The sequence below is a fragment of the Ascaphus truei genome, chromosome 4 (assembly GCF_040206685.1).
Source record: "Ascaphus truei isolate aAscTru1 chromosome 4, aAscTru1.hap1, whole genome shotgun sequence".
Taxonomy (NCBI): Eukaryota; Metazoa; Chordata; class Amphibia; order Anura; family Ascaphidae; genus Ascaphus; species Ascaphus truei.
This window is the reverse complement of record NC_134486.1, coordinates 238,706,276-238,724,235: the sequence shown is the minus strand read 5'-3', so window position 1 is coordinate 238,724,235 and position 17,960 is coordinate 238,706,276. Positions and strand designations below refer to the sequence as shown.

General features: G+C 40.9%; 1 protein-coding gene and 1 long non-coding RNA gene across 4 annotated transcripts in view; both read right to left on the bottom strand.

Moving 5' to 3' along the window:
* The window catches only part of SMYD3 (SET and MYND domain containing 3), a 1,022,776-nt gene that overhangs the window by 765,005 nt on the left and 239,811 nt on the right, over positions 1–17,960 (bottom strand). The gene's annotated exons all lie outside the window — the stretch shown is intronic.
* On the bottom strand, positions 1,212–13,143 carry LOC142493300 (uncharacterized). The gene is made up of 4 exons (XR_012801069.1): positions 12,746–13,143; positions 12,346–12,484; positions 2,596–2,718; positions 1,212–1,494 (listed from the first exon to the last, which is right to left on the bottom strand). It is a non-coding gene; the product is annotated as an uncharacterized LOC142493300 (long non-coding RNA).

Below are 17,960 nucleotides of genomic sequence, written 5' to 3'. Positions count from 1 at the left end.
CTCATTCATTCATTCATTCTCTCTCTCATTCATTCTCCCTCTCTCTCATTCATTCATTCTCCCTCTCTCATTCATTCATTCTCCCTCTCTCTCATTCATTCTCCCTCTCTCTCATTCATTCTCCCTCTCTCTCATTCATTCTCCCTCTCTCTCTCTCTCATTCATTCTCCCTCTCTCATTCATTCTCCCTCTCTCTCTCTTTCATTCTCCCTCTCTCTCTCTCTTTCATTCTCCCTCTCTCTCTCTCTTTCATTCTCCCTCTCTCTCTCTCTTTCATTCTCCCTCTCTCTCTCTCTTTCATTCTCCCTCTCTCTCTCTCTTTCATTCTCCCTCTCTCTCTCTCTTTCATTCTCCCTCTCTCTCTCTCTCTCTCTCATTCATTCTCCCTCTCTCTCTCTCTCTCTCTCATTCATTCTCCCTCTCTCTCATTCATTCTCCCCCCTCTCTCTCTCATTCATTCTCCCTCTCTCATTCATTCTCCCTCTCTCATTCATTCTCCCTCTCTCATTCATTCTCCCTCTCTCATTCATTCTCCCTCTCATTCATTCTCTCTCTCATTCATTCTCTCTCTCATTCATTCTCTCTCTCATTCATTCATCCTCTCTCTCTCTCTCATTCATTCATCCTCTCTCTCTCTCATTCATTCATCCTCTCTCTCTCATTCATTCTCCCTCTCTCTCATTCATTCTCTCTCTCTCTCTCATTCTCTCTCTCTCATTCATTCTCTCTCTCTCTCATTCTCTCTCTCTCTCATTCTCTCATTCTCTCTCTCTCATTCATTCTCTCTCTCTCATTCATTCTCTCTCTCTCATTCATTCTCTCTCTCTCATTCATTCTCTCTCTGTCTCACTTTGCTTCTCTCTCTGTCTCTCTTTGCCTCTGTATATCACAGTATATCACAGTCAATGTGCTGCAGGCCCATTCGAACAGTGAAAGGGTTACGTTTGTGCTGTATATAAACATGGCAGTAGAAATGTTTACACTGAGTGCTGGAAATGCTCAAAGAGATTACCAATGAGTGGACTTGAGTTACTACCATTTACCATTATACTATTGTAAACAAACACACTTCGCAAATCATCATCCATTAGAACCTCAATCCGAACAACCTTGTGAAATTAACTCTGACTTTCCACAAAGGATACTCATGGAATCAGGCGTCTACTCTGCTGCACAAGTTATGGGCATCAAGTCTTCTGGCTGCAAAATGACAGCAATTTAAATGCAATAAAGCAACTTGCGCTGTTTAAAAAACTCTAATCTGTTTGCATATTCCCCTACATCTCATGCCTTGCAGCAATTCCACCTACTGGGGTTTTCTCCCCATTGACTAGTAGGTGCGGGTCCTCTGGATCTGGAGTGCACTAGGTATATCTCCACGACCCTCTCGATTTCCAAGATAATTATCGTTTCAGTTGTTGGTGTTTCAGCTCCGATTCAGGACATCAAATTGGCCAATAGGAAGCCGCAACATATGTCTTTGAAAATGGCAGACTACAGAGTTTGCCAGAGAGAGGCATAGACACAAAAATATAAGAAATGTATTTAATTTATAACTTTATTACATATTACATTTAGTTTATACAGGACCTGTATTGTAATAGGTAGAGCCAAATGATCCACCATCTGACTTGTCTCAATCAGTGCCAGTACAGACTAGTTTTATTTGGGTTTGGAAACTGGGACTACGCAATATTCCTTTGTTTATTACCACCATCTGACCAGTCTGCTCTTCACCCAATTTATATAAAAGAGTCAGTCAGTGGCAGTTGGGTAGAACACAACAACTAACAACAATCTGTGCTGGTGTCTGTTTATAAAATACATACTTTTTTTAAATATAATTTGTAATTATTAATCTACTACTTTAGGCATAGGGACAACCATTTTACCTATCAGAATATATATATATATATATATATATATATATAATCAAAAAAATAATCAAAACCTCTACATATATATATATATATATATATATATATAGTTCATTTTCCAGGTACGTTATGGACAAATGCAATTTTTTACGGGCAGATCGGGCTGACATCGCCAATGGAGCAGCCAGTCCAATCCAAGCGGGAGTGGAGCAACCTCCACTTATGTCATTCTATCATTCAAGGACCTGGACTGTCTCTCCTCCTGTATCTCACTATGCCCTCCCTATTGCTTTTTCTGTTTACTGTTTCCTCACTCCTTTGTGAATGTCTTTGTTCTCTCCAACTTCCCCTCTTTCCACTGTACCATTATTTATACACCTCTCTCCCAACAACTTCTTTACCACTCAATAAAAAACACCCACACAAATCCTCTATTCACACCCTCTATCTACTCCTTCCTGCTGCTGGGGATCTCCCCTACGCCTGAACCCAGACATACACACCTGATCTCACCCACGCATCCCTTCCCCTGTAAATAGTGTTAACCTTCTGATTTAATACTGACCAACCTTAAAACTCGCCCCACAAATCAAGCATCCCAACAGCCTGCATTCGTGGCTATTGTCCCACAGTCACTCCTACCACCCATTGTGGCCAAGCACTGCCATCTACAGCACTTACTCCCTCACCTCCTGTCTCTGTAAGTCTCCCATCATACCTTAGATTGTAAGCTCTTCGGGGCAGGGATTTCCTTTCTTATTGTCTGCTTTTGCTGCACTTATTGTATTATTTTAATTCCATGTACTGTATTCTTTGTGAAGCGCGGAATACACTTTTGGCGCTATATAAATACATACAATGAAATAGCACCATCAATCATTCCAGAAGATAGATAAAATACAGTATATTGGATATGAAACATAAGTAGCTACGTCAGCTTTACTACTGGTGCAGTTTAAATAGGACATGTTCTCCTGTAATCATTAAAGCAGTTTTCCTTTTGTTTGTTTTTTTAAATGCGCTTGTCTGTCTAGTTAACAACAACATCTGTGAAGACAAACAACATTTTAAAAAATAGGTATACAGTGATTGCCAATAAGTTCATAATTTAAAATAGTTAAATAATTAACTTTTGAACACAATTACAAAAATATGTGATGCAGAGCAATTTCTGATTGTTTGTAAAATAGACATATTTCAAAGCGAGTTTATTTATTACAACAACATAGTGGTACAAATAATATATATTCTTTGTATTAACAAAAAGCTTTTATATTCTGTCACTCCAGCCTTCTTTGAGGCAGTGAAAAAAACAGATCATTGGCTTGAACAGCACCAATTATGTAAATACAAGTATCAATACACCAAATATAAACGTTTGTTGGATTACATTATAAATGGATACCTACAAGAAATTTTCATCTACCTCGTCGTTGAAGACACACATTTTCACCTGGTCTGTTGCTAGGGTAACCAGGTTCTCAAAATTATAAACCGGGACACATTAAACAATTATTTATTATGTCTCTCCTACCCACCATTGTCTCCACTCCGCCATTTTGTCTCTCACCCCGCCATTCTCTCTCCCTGCGCCCCCTCCCAAGGGGCTGACTGGTGTATTTTTATTTGGGGGGCAAATGCATCCTCTCAGCCCTATTAGGGGCCACTGGACCCAACACATACAGGTGTAGTCGACATTATTGCACCCGTAACCACAGTGATGGATGCAATAACGTTGGCTGTATGTAGGCAGCATAAACACAAGTACACACACCTGATGCGTCCACCACATTCAATTAAACAACCACACACTTTCCACATAAACACACAATGTATTTCCCAGAAATACAGACATGCAGACACTCCTTTACTGAAAATAAAAACACACACAGACCCTGACCTGCACAATACTCACACACACACACACACACACAGGCAGACCCAAAACACAACATACACACAGCCTGACCTACAGGAACCAGCTCTAAAATAAGGCTCTGCACTCTGCAAGGAGGAGCTGCCATGCTCACAGGCGCCCTCTGTGGCTGTATGTTCCTCTCTGAATTAATAGCACAGCTTCTCCTTTTTTACCGACACTGACCCCACCCCCTGCCTTTAAGGGCCCAGCTGACACTGACCCCACCCCCTGCCTTTACTGGCCCTGCCGATACTGACCCCACCCTCTGCTGATAGTGACCCCACACCCTGCCTTTACTGGCCCTGCCGATACTGACCCCACTCCCTGCCTTTAGGGGCCCTGTGGATACTGACCCCACCCCCTGCCTTTACTGATCGCACCCCTGCTTTTACTCGCCCTGCCGATACTGACCCCACTCATGCATTTACTGGCCCCGCTGATACCTCTGCAGCAAAAAAACAGGACATGTGTAACATTTTAAACTAATTGTCGGGTCACCAGGACATTCCTGCAAATCCGGGACTGTCCCAGCTAAACCGGGATGTCTGGTCACCCTACCTGCTGCTATAAAGAGAAGATTATGCTTTCATTAGATAAGTAGAGTCTGCTTTTTTAGTACAGTGGTTGAGGTGGCTTCAAGAAGCACTGTGCCGTTTGAAAAAAAATAAATAAAAAAAAAGAAGATCTACATTTAATAAACATTGCTGCAAAACTCTTTGGAATGTGTTTTGGGAACATAACTCAGGGGAGAAATTTTCAAACATATTGTAAATAAAAAACTGTGATACTCTTGGCTACCACCGTTTAAATATGTTTAATATGAATATATTTAAATCTTAGTGTTAAAAAAAACCACGAATGAGAAGATAGAAATGCCCTTTTGAATTTAGCGGTAGCACAGGTTTGTTTGGAATACATCTTGAAAAAGAAACAAGAAAATAAATGAGACAGATGCATCTCAAAAAACACAAAGCACTATTTCCCCTCTGGAGGGGATATTGGCTTAGTGCAGGGGTTCTCAACCCCAGTCCTCAAGACCTCGCTGTCCCCCCACAGGTCAGGGTTTCAGGTTATCCCTGCTTCAGCACAGCTGGCTCAATCTTCAACTGAGCCACCTGTGCTGAATCAGGGATATCCTCAAAATCTAACCTGTTAGGGGTGTCTTGAGGACTGGGGTTGAGAACCCCGGGCTTAGTGAATTCAGAGCAATGGAAGAAATGGAGGAGATATCCATATCTCCATATTAAAAGGTTAACCTCTCTTTTCAGTAGTATGTGGTATGGTCCCCGCTTTATGCTCGGTGGAGTCACTTCATTGTTATGAGCCGTTTTCATTTTACAATGGTGGTTCTGTTGCCTGGGAAACAATCAATGTAAGATCATGGTGTTTATGGCCCCATAATGTTAAACTTCCGTCACAGAAATGTGCCGGACAATATACTATCAAGAAGGCAATAAAGCTGCTAACTGACAGCTATAAATGTAAGTCAAAGGATAGATGTAATGACTACACAGTGGGGGTCATGGGTTTATAATACCATATCTAAATAAAACATTAAAGCATAAACGTGACAGCTCTATTAGCTGCAAGCTCAAGTCTTTAGAGGTCAGACGTATTGGGAACAGCCAAATGCATTATGAAAAGAACAGGCAGACAGGCCAAAAATCACCAAATGTCGAAGTGATCAAATGGTTGTGAAACTGTTCAATGGAAAAGGCAGAATTGTGAAAAAAAGGGGTATAGGATGGCGCTCTCTACCGGCAAAAGTAACGGTGAATCACACTGCTAATATAATTATAAACCTTAAAGTGCATTAAGACAATGAAAGTGCCATAGTGTAGAGTGACTAGTTTAGATATTTGCTTGAAGGCAAATAATAACCGTGATTTGTGTGGTGTGTAATAATAATAACCTGTGATCCTCAACTCAACTTTCAAAATAGAGACTGTTTCCACATCTCTTCAGATATTGGATAGGAACAGGATGAAGGAGCGGAGGGTGTCACATCATACATAAAAAGTAAAACATACAAAAACCAATAGTGTAATATGTTTAACATATATTAATTGAGTAAGAAATCCTCAATGTTTATATTCGCATGCTGTGAGTATTTATAGGCAGAATCCAATCAGTGGCACAGCTTGCAGATGTATATAGGCGTATGGGTTACCTCCAAAGAGAGAAAAAGACAACCACCATAGCGCAAATGTGTTTTCTTAAAAAACTTTATCTAAACATAAAATATGGACCTGGCCCATAGAGTGTGCACTCACTAGAAGGCTACACTTTTAGGTAGTAAACGACAAAATCAGTCTTAGGCAGGAAGGCGATCTCACCGCCTCTGTAATGCTCCGGTGGTCACTGCGAGGTGCTGGCTGGTACTGCTTCCAATTACGCCGCTCGGAAACTTCAGGCGTCTCACAGGAGTTCCCTCTTTGCTACAATAAAACTCTACGCGTTTTGCTAGGTTTCCCCAGCATCGTCAGGAGTCTATTGCTAGCCCACACGCCAGGGAGATTTAAAGGGACTAAAATCTTACTATTGACTGAAAAAATCCCCTTCCCATCTGATAACTCTAAAATGATTTGTTAAAAATCGTGAACAGTACACAGCTAGTCAAAATAGGTCTCTAATACTGTACATACACAATGCATCATTAATATAATTGATTATATTGTGTTAATTTGGAAAATATGCTGTGATTCATGATTGAATCTATATTGATTTTATTGGCAAAGATTATATTAAAGTCTAAATTACTTTATGCTTTATATAGCATGCTTATTTTAATTGTATATAGGGATAAAAAAATGTTTTAAATTTAATTAGACCCCTAATTACAGGAATCACTGTATATCCAAACACCAGTGTTACAATACCAGTTTAAGTTCTTTCAAATCTAAGGCTGTCTCACATTTAACCTGGTCTGTAACTGTTTCATACGCTCATAATATATATTTTCTGTAACTGTGCATGCAATGTCTTGTATATAATGTATACCCTGTTCATTTATGTAACTGTATTTGTAACCATGTATTATTTATTTTACTCTGTGCCCAGGACATACTTTAAAACGAGAGGTAACTCTCAATGTATTACTTCCTGATAAAATATTTTATAAATAAATCTCATTTTGAACAGGATACAACGTGAAAATAGGTACAACACAGCAAGAGTGGTGTCATGCAAAAAAATGACCTATAAAAACAAAATCATTTCACAAACTATTTGAAAAATAATATGAATCAACGCATTCTTCAGTTATTGATGAATATATTCTCAGAGGGGAAACAAGTAAGGAAGCAAGAAAAGGGATAAAGAAACTTGCATTAATAATACAGCAGAATCCTAACTTAATATACAATATACTGTAATATAGAACATTGAATCCTCTGAGCATAAAACATGTCACATGGAAAAACATATTGTTATAATAACATTAGCTGTCCAACTCTCTTATGTTTAATAGAGAGTAATATATCAACTCAAAATCAGTTGATAGTTCTATATATTGGGGTAATTAATGCTATGTGATACTCCATCGTGTATTAAAAAACATTTCTTATCTAATACACCGGAAATATCTGTACACATATGGATACCTTAAACCAAGAACACCCCTAGTTCAATGTCAACATTGAGACCTTTCGGTACCAGTGTCCTTAATTTATGTATCCAATGTTTCCTTTGTTGTAATATCCACGCCCTTGTTCCCACCCCTCCAATGTCTCGTTACTTTTTCTATGAATTGATATTTTAGGCCCGCAGGATCTGCCCTGTGATACACGCAGAAATGCTTGGACAGATTGTGGGTCATGATTTTCCTCTTTATATTGCTTAAATGCTTGAGAATTCGAATCTTCTATTGAACGTAAGAGAGTTAGACATCTAATGTTATTACAGTATAACTATATGTTTTTCCATGTGACATTTTTTATGCTCAGAGGGTTCAATGTTCTATATATTATATACCCACCAATCCAGGAGCGATGAGGAAGGGTAAACATTGTATATTAAGTTAGGATTCTGCTGTATTATTAATGCAAGTTCCTTTATCCCCTTTCTTGCTTTCTTACATGTTTTCCCTCTGAGAATATATTCATCAATAACTGAACGCGTTGATTGATATATTTTTCAAATCGTTTGTGAAATGATTTTGTTTTTATAGTTCATTTTTTGCATGACACCACTCTTGCTGTGTTGTACCTATTTTTAAGTTGTATCCTGTTCAAAATGAGATTGTAACACTGGTGTTTGGATATACGGTGATTCCAGTAATTAGGGGTCTAATTAAATGAAAAACATTTTTTATCCCTATATACAATTATAATAAGCATGCTATATAAAGCATATAGTTATTTAGCAATTTAGACTTTAATATAATCTTTGTCAATAAAATCAATATGGATTCAATCATGAATCACAGCCTCTTTTCCAAATTAACACAATTGTTACAATATACTCAATGATATTAATGATGCACTGTGTATTTATTAGAGACCTTTTATGAAGGGCTGTCCTGTAATAACTTTTATTATGTATATTTCATGTTGTATAATGTGCCACCATTCAGCTATGTACTTCAGAAGTCAGTTATGTCTGTTTATTTTGACTAGCTGTGTACTGTGCGCAATTTTTAACAAATCGTTTTAGAGTTATCAGATGGGTAGGGTATTTTTTTAGCCAATTGTAAGATTTGAGTCCCTTTAAATCTCCCTGGCGTGTGGGCTAGCAATAGACTCCTGACGAAGCTGGGCAAACCTAGCGAAACGCGTAGACTTTTATTGCAGCAAAGAGGGAACTCCTGTGAGACGCCTGAAGTTTCCGGGGGCCGCAACTGGAAACGATACTAGCCGACACCTCGCAGTCACCACCGGAGCATTACAGAGGCGGTGAGATCGCCGTCCTGCCTAAGGCCGCGCCTATTGTGCCGGCGACGCGTGACTCACCGTCAGCGAAAGTTGTACTCGCTTTGCGGCGGCATTGCGGGCGACCAGCCTCCTGATTGGTTCAGGGGGCTATCACATGAGGCAACAGCCCCTGAAAAATCAAATAATTCCGGCTAGCAAAAATCGCATTGCCACGTCGCGCTTACTATAAGCGCACGCAACTGCGTCAATGCATTTGTTTTCGGGTGACGTCGCGTTGCCGGCACTATAAGCGCGGCCTAAAACTGATTTTGTCGTTTACTACCTAAAAGTGTAGCCTTCTAGTGAGTGCACACTCTATGGGCCAGGTCCATATTTTATGTTTAGATAAAGTTTTTTAAGAAAACACATTTGCGCTATGGTGGTCGTCTTTTTCTCTCTTTGGAGGTAACCCATACGCCTATATACATCTGCAAGCTGATTGGATTCTGCCTATAAATACTCACAGCGTGCAAGTATAAACATTGGGGATTTCTTACTCTATTAATATATGTTAAACATATTACACTATTGGTTTTTATATATTTTACTTTTTATATATGATGTGACACCCTCCGCTCCATCTTGCTCCAATCCAAATGTAAAAGGCAAACAGAATTGACTTGCAGTATTGGCCTTAGATTTTCTCAAATATTGTCATGCATTGTGCAAGTATTGCAACTCAAATCCTGCTGCAAATATGCAATACATTGTGACCAGTGACACAGGTCATATTTACACAATACACCCCCACTTGCTCCACCTCCTGATCTGTGAATGAACAAAAAAACAAAAATGTCAACAGTTATTAAAACAAGTACCGAGCACTCATGGGAAATAACTGTAAACATTTTCCTTTGGGCAATAATCGCTCTGGAATTTTAGAACTATTGCCATGAGAATTCATTGAAGTTTCAACACAGGCGCGGAGTAACTTCTCTGCCGTGAAGGGAATCGGTGCTCGGAGGATTTAATGAGGCAGAAGAGCCCTCCCTTTCAATAAGATTTACGTAATTGAATCTCTTAAAGTGTGTTCATTATGTCTTCTTCACACCTCAATATACAGCAATTTCCTTGCCACATCTGTGATGGACGGTCCATTTTACCGTGCTCTCAAGTCAAGTCAAACCTTTACACAATTAAACCTCTATTATTAAAACATGAAACCCTGAATTGCCTATTCTGTTCTTGCCAACACAGTGACATTTAATCCTTTTAATTCCTCCAACATCAGATAAATACTACTTGGGTAAAAGATTGAATTTTTCTACTTGCTTTAAATGTCAACATTTCATTTATTCTTTGGCTTGTAAACACTGGGAATTCATTATACCTTCTGGTTGTTCGGTACAAAATCTCTACAGGATTAATTGGTCATTTTAGAATTTTAATTTAAAGATCCCTTTTTGTGCGACCTTCCGTTCAGTCCCCAAAGTGTACGGAAATGTGTCTTGAGCAAAACCTCTACTCAAAATCCTTTTCTTCTCTTTCATTTATGTTTATTTTCTTTGTCAAAATATGATTTAGAATATGAAGGAGAGAAGGAACCCAATATAGCACTCAGGTTCACACTCTGGTGGTGAGTGAATGATTTAAAAACATAATCTTTACTAAACAACAATTATAAAATATTGGTCGAACGACGTACTAAGGGTGGGTTGATCCTAAATAAAGAACACCATTTGGGTCTGGATCAAAATAATTAGTGTGTGCCAGATGATTTTAATAAACCACTGGTACTGAGTTCGCACAGTATTCCTAATGCGGACCTGTGTGGTAGGTGATTATTCCAGGTGTGTCCGGGTAAGTACTGAGATTGCAGGTCACAGAGATATAATATATAAGGTACTTAATGGTAAGCGTGACACACCTGGAATAATCACCTACCACACAGGTCCGCATCAGGAATACTGTGCGAACTCAGTACCAGTGGTTTATTAAAATCATCTGGCACACACTAATTATTTTGATCCAGAGCCGAAATGGTGTTCTTTATTTAGGATCAACCCACCCTTAGTACGTCGTTCGACCAATATTTTATAATTGTTGTTTAATAAAGATTATGTTTTTAAATCATTCACTCACCACCAGAGTGTGAACCTGAGTGCTATATTGGGTTCCTTCTCTCCTTCATATTCTACAGTTTACACCCAAGCACCGTTCATATCATTTTTTCACCGCAAGAGGCTGCAGCAGGGGTTCCCCTACTATTTCAAAATATGATTTGCATTTAATTGCCCAATTTTTTATTAAATATAGGTGTAGGATTTCTCTTTGAGTAAAAAAAAAAAACAAAAAAAAAATAAGAACAGATACTGTCACCTGTTAAACAATAGAACGAATGTGAGAAGTTAAAAAAACGTTGGTTCTTGTTTATTTTTAAGTGGTTTGGTTAATTTAAAGGCACAAATGAAAGCCAGAAAAAAAAAACGGAACATACATTATTAGAAAAGTAAATGGCCCATGTCTGCTACGATTATGATCGTGGTTATTATTCATATTATAGTACTTGGGATGCTATAAAAAGGGAGTTCAGTGACCACGGTGAGCTGAATAGACATTCAGAATGAACAGCTCCTGCAACCCACAAATGACACACACACAATGCTTTTGCTTTTCGCTTTACATACAAAATATAAAACTCCATAATCATATATGGGGTCATGGGAAAGAACAGGGAAAGTTACTTGTGATGGAATGGGAAAAGCAAAGGCAGGTTAAGAGGATACTGTGCCTGCAATTATTCTGCCCTTGCTCAGTAAACATTCCTGCCAGAACTGCCAGCTGGAAAATGCTTTCTGAAATTCATACATAAATCTATTTACCTTTAACAAAGCCAGCTGTCAAATAGCCAGTTGTTTATACAACAGTGCCCAAATGTTGTTATATTGGCCAGATGTGAACATAATCAGCGAGAGCGACCTTGGTAATGCTGAACACTATGTCCCAGAGTGATCTTAAATGTAAGTTCAGAAAAATCTGAGACTATTGGGCACTCAAGAAATTGAAATTTTAAAAAAGAGAAAAAATAATTTGCAAGGAATCCTGATCTCCCCCTCCTGGATATTCCCAGTATACATCTCAAAAGTCAAAAGAAGTGAATTTTATGACATCATGTAATGTAAGTTTCCCCGGTCTAGGACATTTTTCTGCGATCAAACGACCGCCGGTGCTTCGCTACGACTCATCCCGACGCTGGCCGCTTTGCTGCTAAGTGCTTAAGCTGAACCCTTACCCTAAAACCCACTACCCAAAGCGCTAAAACCCCGAAAGTTAAGCCCCTAAGGCCTCGTCCAGGGTGGGTAGAGGCGCGCTGGTGCTCCAGCGCTGCGCCCTGCTCGGCCAGGCGATTCCTGGCCGGCTAGGTGCGCGCGCGTCTGGGGGCGCAGCCTCTACGTCACGGAGCTGATTCGCCCTCATTGGGTGAACCGCTCACGTGACAAGTTTGCGTGCGGCAAATTAAAATTTGCTCGCTTGGCAAGCGGGTGAGCGCTGAGCAGGTGCGCCCGCCCGCTCACACAGGACACGTGCATTGTCACAACGTGTCCAGCGTGCGCGCCCGCTCAGCGCCACCCTGGACGAGCCCTAACTTAACCACTAAAACCCCTAAAACTAACCCCATACGGTAACCACTAAAACGTACCTTCTCCTAGAAGAGTCCGGCGGTCATTTGGTCGAAACAAATGTCCCATTCTGAAGTTACCCGGACATAGTGGTAAATTGTGCACTACGCAGGATTTATCAGCCCATTCAGTTGCAAACAATATATGTATCTAAAGATGCTGGGAATAAACGAGAATAGTATGCACATGCATTCTATAGGCACTCAGTACATGATGGCATTTGGATATCTTATATGTGAAATATATACAGTACAGACTAAAGCTATCAAGAAACCAATAATAAATTATCTTGCACTGCAAATTATTAGGCTCCGAGGTCAGATATTTAACCATTGCCTTTAAATGTAACATTTAAACCATTGAGTCAAGTGTATAGCCTCCCTAAATCTCTATCCAGTGGGGTGCATTGTACCCTCATACCATGCTGGTAGAAAAAAGGGGGGTCCTCCGGCGCGTTGCTCTGCTTGTGGCTCCACGGCGTTTAAGGCATATAAGTGAGGGAGAGAAGAGAGGGGACCACAGTAAGGGACCAATACAGTGATTATACACAGCTCTTCGTTTGATTGGGGAGGGAGGGAGGGGGGGGAGTAGGGATGTTGGGGGATCAATAGAGATTGAACGATACTGCTACATAAAGGAGACACACTTACATCAAAAATATCTAATATCTTGAATTCTTCTACTCTTCTCCTTATATAGCTGCGTGTTGTTGAGGGTGAGGAAAAACCTTCTGGTATCCTCCTTAGCAAAAAATAAAGGGAAAAAATAGTGCAATACAGTTTATTAACAATGGAAGAAAAGAGATTGAACACTTACAAGCGGCCGATAATTTCAGGCATAGAGAGGAGATGCTGCCAGACTCCACAACGGATCCCTTCCTGGGTTGGGCTGCTTTGTCCTGGCTGTTTCCCTGTTGGCAGATGGTTGCTGTGTTGATCTTCACTTCGGGTGGCTGGGATTGAGAGTTTCCAAAAGCCCGTGCACAGGCTATGTCCTCCTCAAAAACGGCCTGTCCCTCAGCATACACAGCATACAGATTTCAGCTCCCTGCTCCGGTGCGCATGCGCAGACGGCGGGATCGCCGAGCCAGATAGTACAGGGGAGTCAAGTCCTCACTACGGTGGCTTGTAATGGCCAAAAAACGTCAAACGCGTTTCGCCAATGCTTCCTCAGTGACGTGTATAGGCAAAGGGTAGCAGCAGTCTTATATACACTGTAGAATCGTCAGTTTAACTCCAAGGGTGCTGGTTTGACTCATAACATAGGTGTAGGTCCTTAAACTCAATTGCTCTTACTTTGTTGACTTAGTGTCGTGATACAATTTATACATGGTGATTAAATAATTAAATACAGCATGATTAAGAACAAATGGCATGCCTAAAAAACTTTAATGGTGGCAAGCCTTTTGTGTGGATACTATTTAATTAAAAACAAGGTAGATAAGATGGATAATTAGGAAGGGGAGATAGTTTACTTATTGGCTAGATATTCTTAAATTGTAATTAAAATATAAGTTAATGTTGCTTTAAAATATTTGGATATGCTAGATCAGCAAACTGGTGAAAAGGTCAGAAAGGCACTGTCTGTTTTTATGTGTCAGTTCATAGTGCAGGTCAAAATGATAAAGGTAAATAATTAGTGCCAATTTACTTTTTATGACCTCTATATATGTAGAAGATATACTCCCAGTGCATCAAAGTCTTATGAAATTCCACCAGACAGCAGCATTCAAGCAGAACAAAGTTAAATTTACTGTATGTGTCATTACAGTCAAACTGGTGCAGAGTCGGAGCTGATATATGAGCCAGCCTCGGAGAGCACTGAATTACATTGCAGTCTCAGTACATTGTCTGGTTTTTCTTCTGCTAGAATAGAACATAAATAACAATTAAAATACTCTGCTGCATTAATCATATCTAGGATGCATAAGTAATTACAATCTAAGGACCAGAGACTCAAAGCTCTGTTAAATCCCTTAACGTGACGGACACTTAAGTAACCATCATGTTGTTAAGACTGACTGTGTATCTTCAAAGCACAATAACATAACAGCAAGTCGTGTTTTCTCCCGTAAACAGCATAGTGTGAACTACTGTATAACGGACGCTAGTGACATGCAGCTCAGCAAAAGAAGAAGAGGTGCATGTGACAGCAGCCACTATAAGAACTTACACTACACAGAATAAGGAAGAGAGGTACAAGTGCTAGAAGCAGCATTACCGTACCACCCAAAGTCGCTATAGTGAAATCGCTGAGCATCTAACTGCTGACTGAGCTTCTACTGCTGATAGGTTGGTTTACATGCTTATTTAAGTAATACCCTTCTCTCCATTTTAATGTAAAATTCTGTGCGGATATCTCAACATCAGCCACTATCTCAGTGTCACATTAGGAAATAGACATTACCGCCATCTTTGAAAACCATTTAGTGGATCAGCATGAAAGCATTTACGGTAATAGGTGTTGCTTCATATGAGCTATCAAGGAGGTTAAAGTCATATCTGAAGAAAAGACTTGTGTCCAAAGTTCTGGTAGGTCATTGTAATAAAGTCTCCTTCTCTACAATGTTTAAAACAGTGACAGAAATTGTGGACCAAGGGCTGCATATAGACACAAGAGATCAATAGCTCTTGCTGCATGAAATGCAAGAGAATAAGGTGGTCAAGAGTTAGGCACACACGGGGTTATTGTGTAACCTAGTGGGTTTCAACTTTTTTTTGGTTAAGGAACCCTAGCATTAGTTTGTGAAATTCTGGGGAACCCTGTTCCTCTCCCCTTAGACCCCCCCCCCCCCCGTTCGTCCATCCCTCTGCCCCCCTTTCACACTCCCCCCTCCCTCTCCTACCCCCTCCCACAGTCTTCTTTTCTCACACCACATTGAGACAAGAAGCCAGCAGCCTGCTCATGCTGTACCATGCTGTGAAGTCTTTCCACCCAGCCGCTCCTCATGGGCGCAGCTCCCTCCTCCTGTCAGCCGTTAGTAGAAAGCGACAGGAGCAAGGATCGCAGTGGCGGGCGGTTGCTGCTGAGTTAGGGAACCGCCGGGTCACTGCTGCGTGGGCCGCCACCGCTGGGCCTGGGGCAGCTCGGAGAGTAGTCCCAGCTCTCCACTCCTGGCGAGCGGCAAAATCTCTGAATTGTGCCCGGAGAACACCTGGGTTCCATGGAACCCCGGTTGACAATGACTGGTCTACCCCAATGAGGTCGAGAATAAGGTATGTTGCTCCAGTTGAGCTAAGTCTGAGAATGAAAGGGGCAAAGTAGAATAACTAGAATGTGCCGTTTGACATGTCTTTGTAAAGGCATATACAATCTATTAGCAATGTGCTGTACAGTATATTCAAGGCACACATGCTTTTTAAGAGAAAGGGTGTGATATTCATCATACTTCGTCCACTGTAAAGAAATGAGCCAAGGGTGGAGAAAAGGAAACCATTTTTAATTCTAAAGAAACAGTTAAGTACTGCTTTTTTATTTTATTTTGCTCAATGCTTATTTATTCAATGTTACGTTGATTACAAAATGGGTTTTGTTTTTTTTGAGACCCACACCATTTATAAGGATTCTCAATTGTAATATTGATATTAGGTTTCATATTTTATAATAATGTAAGCCCAATTCAAAATGACGTGAAGCGGTTTTTCCTGTGCTTGAGAACAGTGCAGTGCCCTTCAGCACAGAAAGGATCCCTTAAATGCAAACTGAAAGCATGCTTTAAAAAAAAAAATACGTTCAAGGGTGACATTAAGGATCAACTTCCCTGGTTGAGTAGTTAGGTTATAAATGTATTTAATAAAAAGACAAGTGCTTTAAATATACCAAAGAAGTATTGTTATAGAAAAAAAAAAAAAAACAATATGGCAATTTCTGGACTTCCATTCTTCACTGCAATTCACTCACCTTTATCTGCAATACTTGGAATTTATCTCCAGTCAGGATGCCTTAGATTTGAAATTTACTGTTAGTAAATCACTATTAGCCTGCCGTGTACCCAGCAATTTAGTTTGAAAATCTATCAAAGAGAAAGCAAATGGCCGCAGAATAAAGATGAAAAAGCATCTGCCTGACAGAGTAATCAATCTTAAAAGCGTTTCAACATTTCAAAGTCACCTGAATGCAGAACTTGTTCTGAAAAAGAATAAGGTTCCTCCTCTGACTTGTGCTCCAACGCAATTGGAAAAATAAACCTAATTAATCATACAAAGCTGAAAAATATATTTGGACACGATCATTGTTTTATGAACAAATATTTTTGCACTAAATTCTGATCATGCAAAATAATACAAACAAGTTATTTAGCAGAGCTGAACTGCGGTAATTTTAGCTATGGGGACCCCCTGCAGATACTTACATCTGAAGGTGATGCCGGTATCTGAAATCTATTTAAAGGCTCTGTGTCACGCGGCCAATAGGAAGACGTAGGGGATGATATTGCGGGGTCCTATTGGCCACGGGAAGTGGTAAACAGACATCCTGGGCTGCACCGGTGACCCCTTTTAGAGGCAAGTATCTCAGGCCGTAAAATGTCCCCGGAGCTGAAATCAATGCCGTTCAGCTCCAAAGAGCTGCTTTAAACCTGCTTTAAACCTTGTAAAAATACATGTAGTAACGCCACTTAAGCAAGTTTTTTTGATCTGAAGCAAATAAAAGGGAAAATATGTGATGGCCTCACAAGTAAAATTTGATTTATCCCATTATAATACATGCACCTTTAAACCCCACTATAATTTCTCCTATGCTTGCATCTTGTCATCTTTTGTGCTAGTTCTAGTGATTGATATCTCCATGATCTTAACGTCACAGTCCCGCCCATTTTGCCTATTTTATTAACAAATTTGGAACCAGGGGGTCCTATGTGGCGCTATTTTTAGCATGGAGTACTGTCGCGGCCGAGTTTATTCGAGCATTTGCCCCGTCTCGGCCGCGACAGTAACCGGGCGCGCGCCGGGGTGTCCCGAACGAGCGCCGAAGCCTCGGAGGAGCGGCCCTCCGATCGGGGCTTCTCCCTCGCCTCTCCGTGTCCGCCGGGCCCCCCGGAACCCCCCACCGCCGTCCCAAATATCACGGCACACCAGGGCTCCCTCGGGGAGCCCTGGGCATGCACGCAGAGGGCGCAGGCACCCGATGAAGCGTGACCGCGCATCGGTGATGCGCGGCACGCCGAGGGAGTGGGGCTAGCAAGCCGGGGCATCCCCCGGCTTGCGGAACTAGCCCTGCTCGAATAAATCGTGTCGGTAGTGTATCCCCCGAAAGACGTTGCGGCTTCTTATTGGCCCATTGGAGCCCCATTTTTATTCCCCAAACTGGAGTTGAAATAAGGGCAACTAAATCAATACAGCTCAACCCCGTTGTAGCGCGATCCGCTAAAACACGGATCCACTTATAAAGCGGTGTGAGCGTGGCGCCCGTTTAAAAAAAAAAAAAAAAAAAAAGCTTTATTGCGGATGGACGGACACAATACTCCCCTGCACATCACATCCCATCCCCCCCTGCACATCACATCCCCTTCCTGCACATCACATCTCCCCCACATCACATCCCCTTCCTTCACATCACTCCCCCAGTCTGCACTTCCCCCCTTGCTGCACATCCCATCCCCCCTGCCCCTTACATCCACTGAAACATACACATTTGA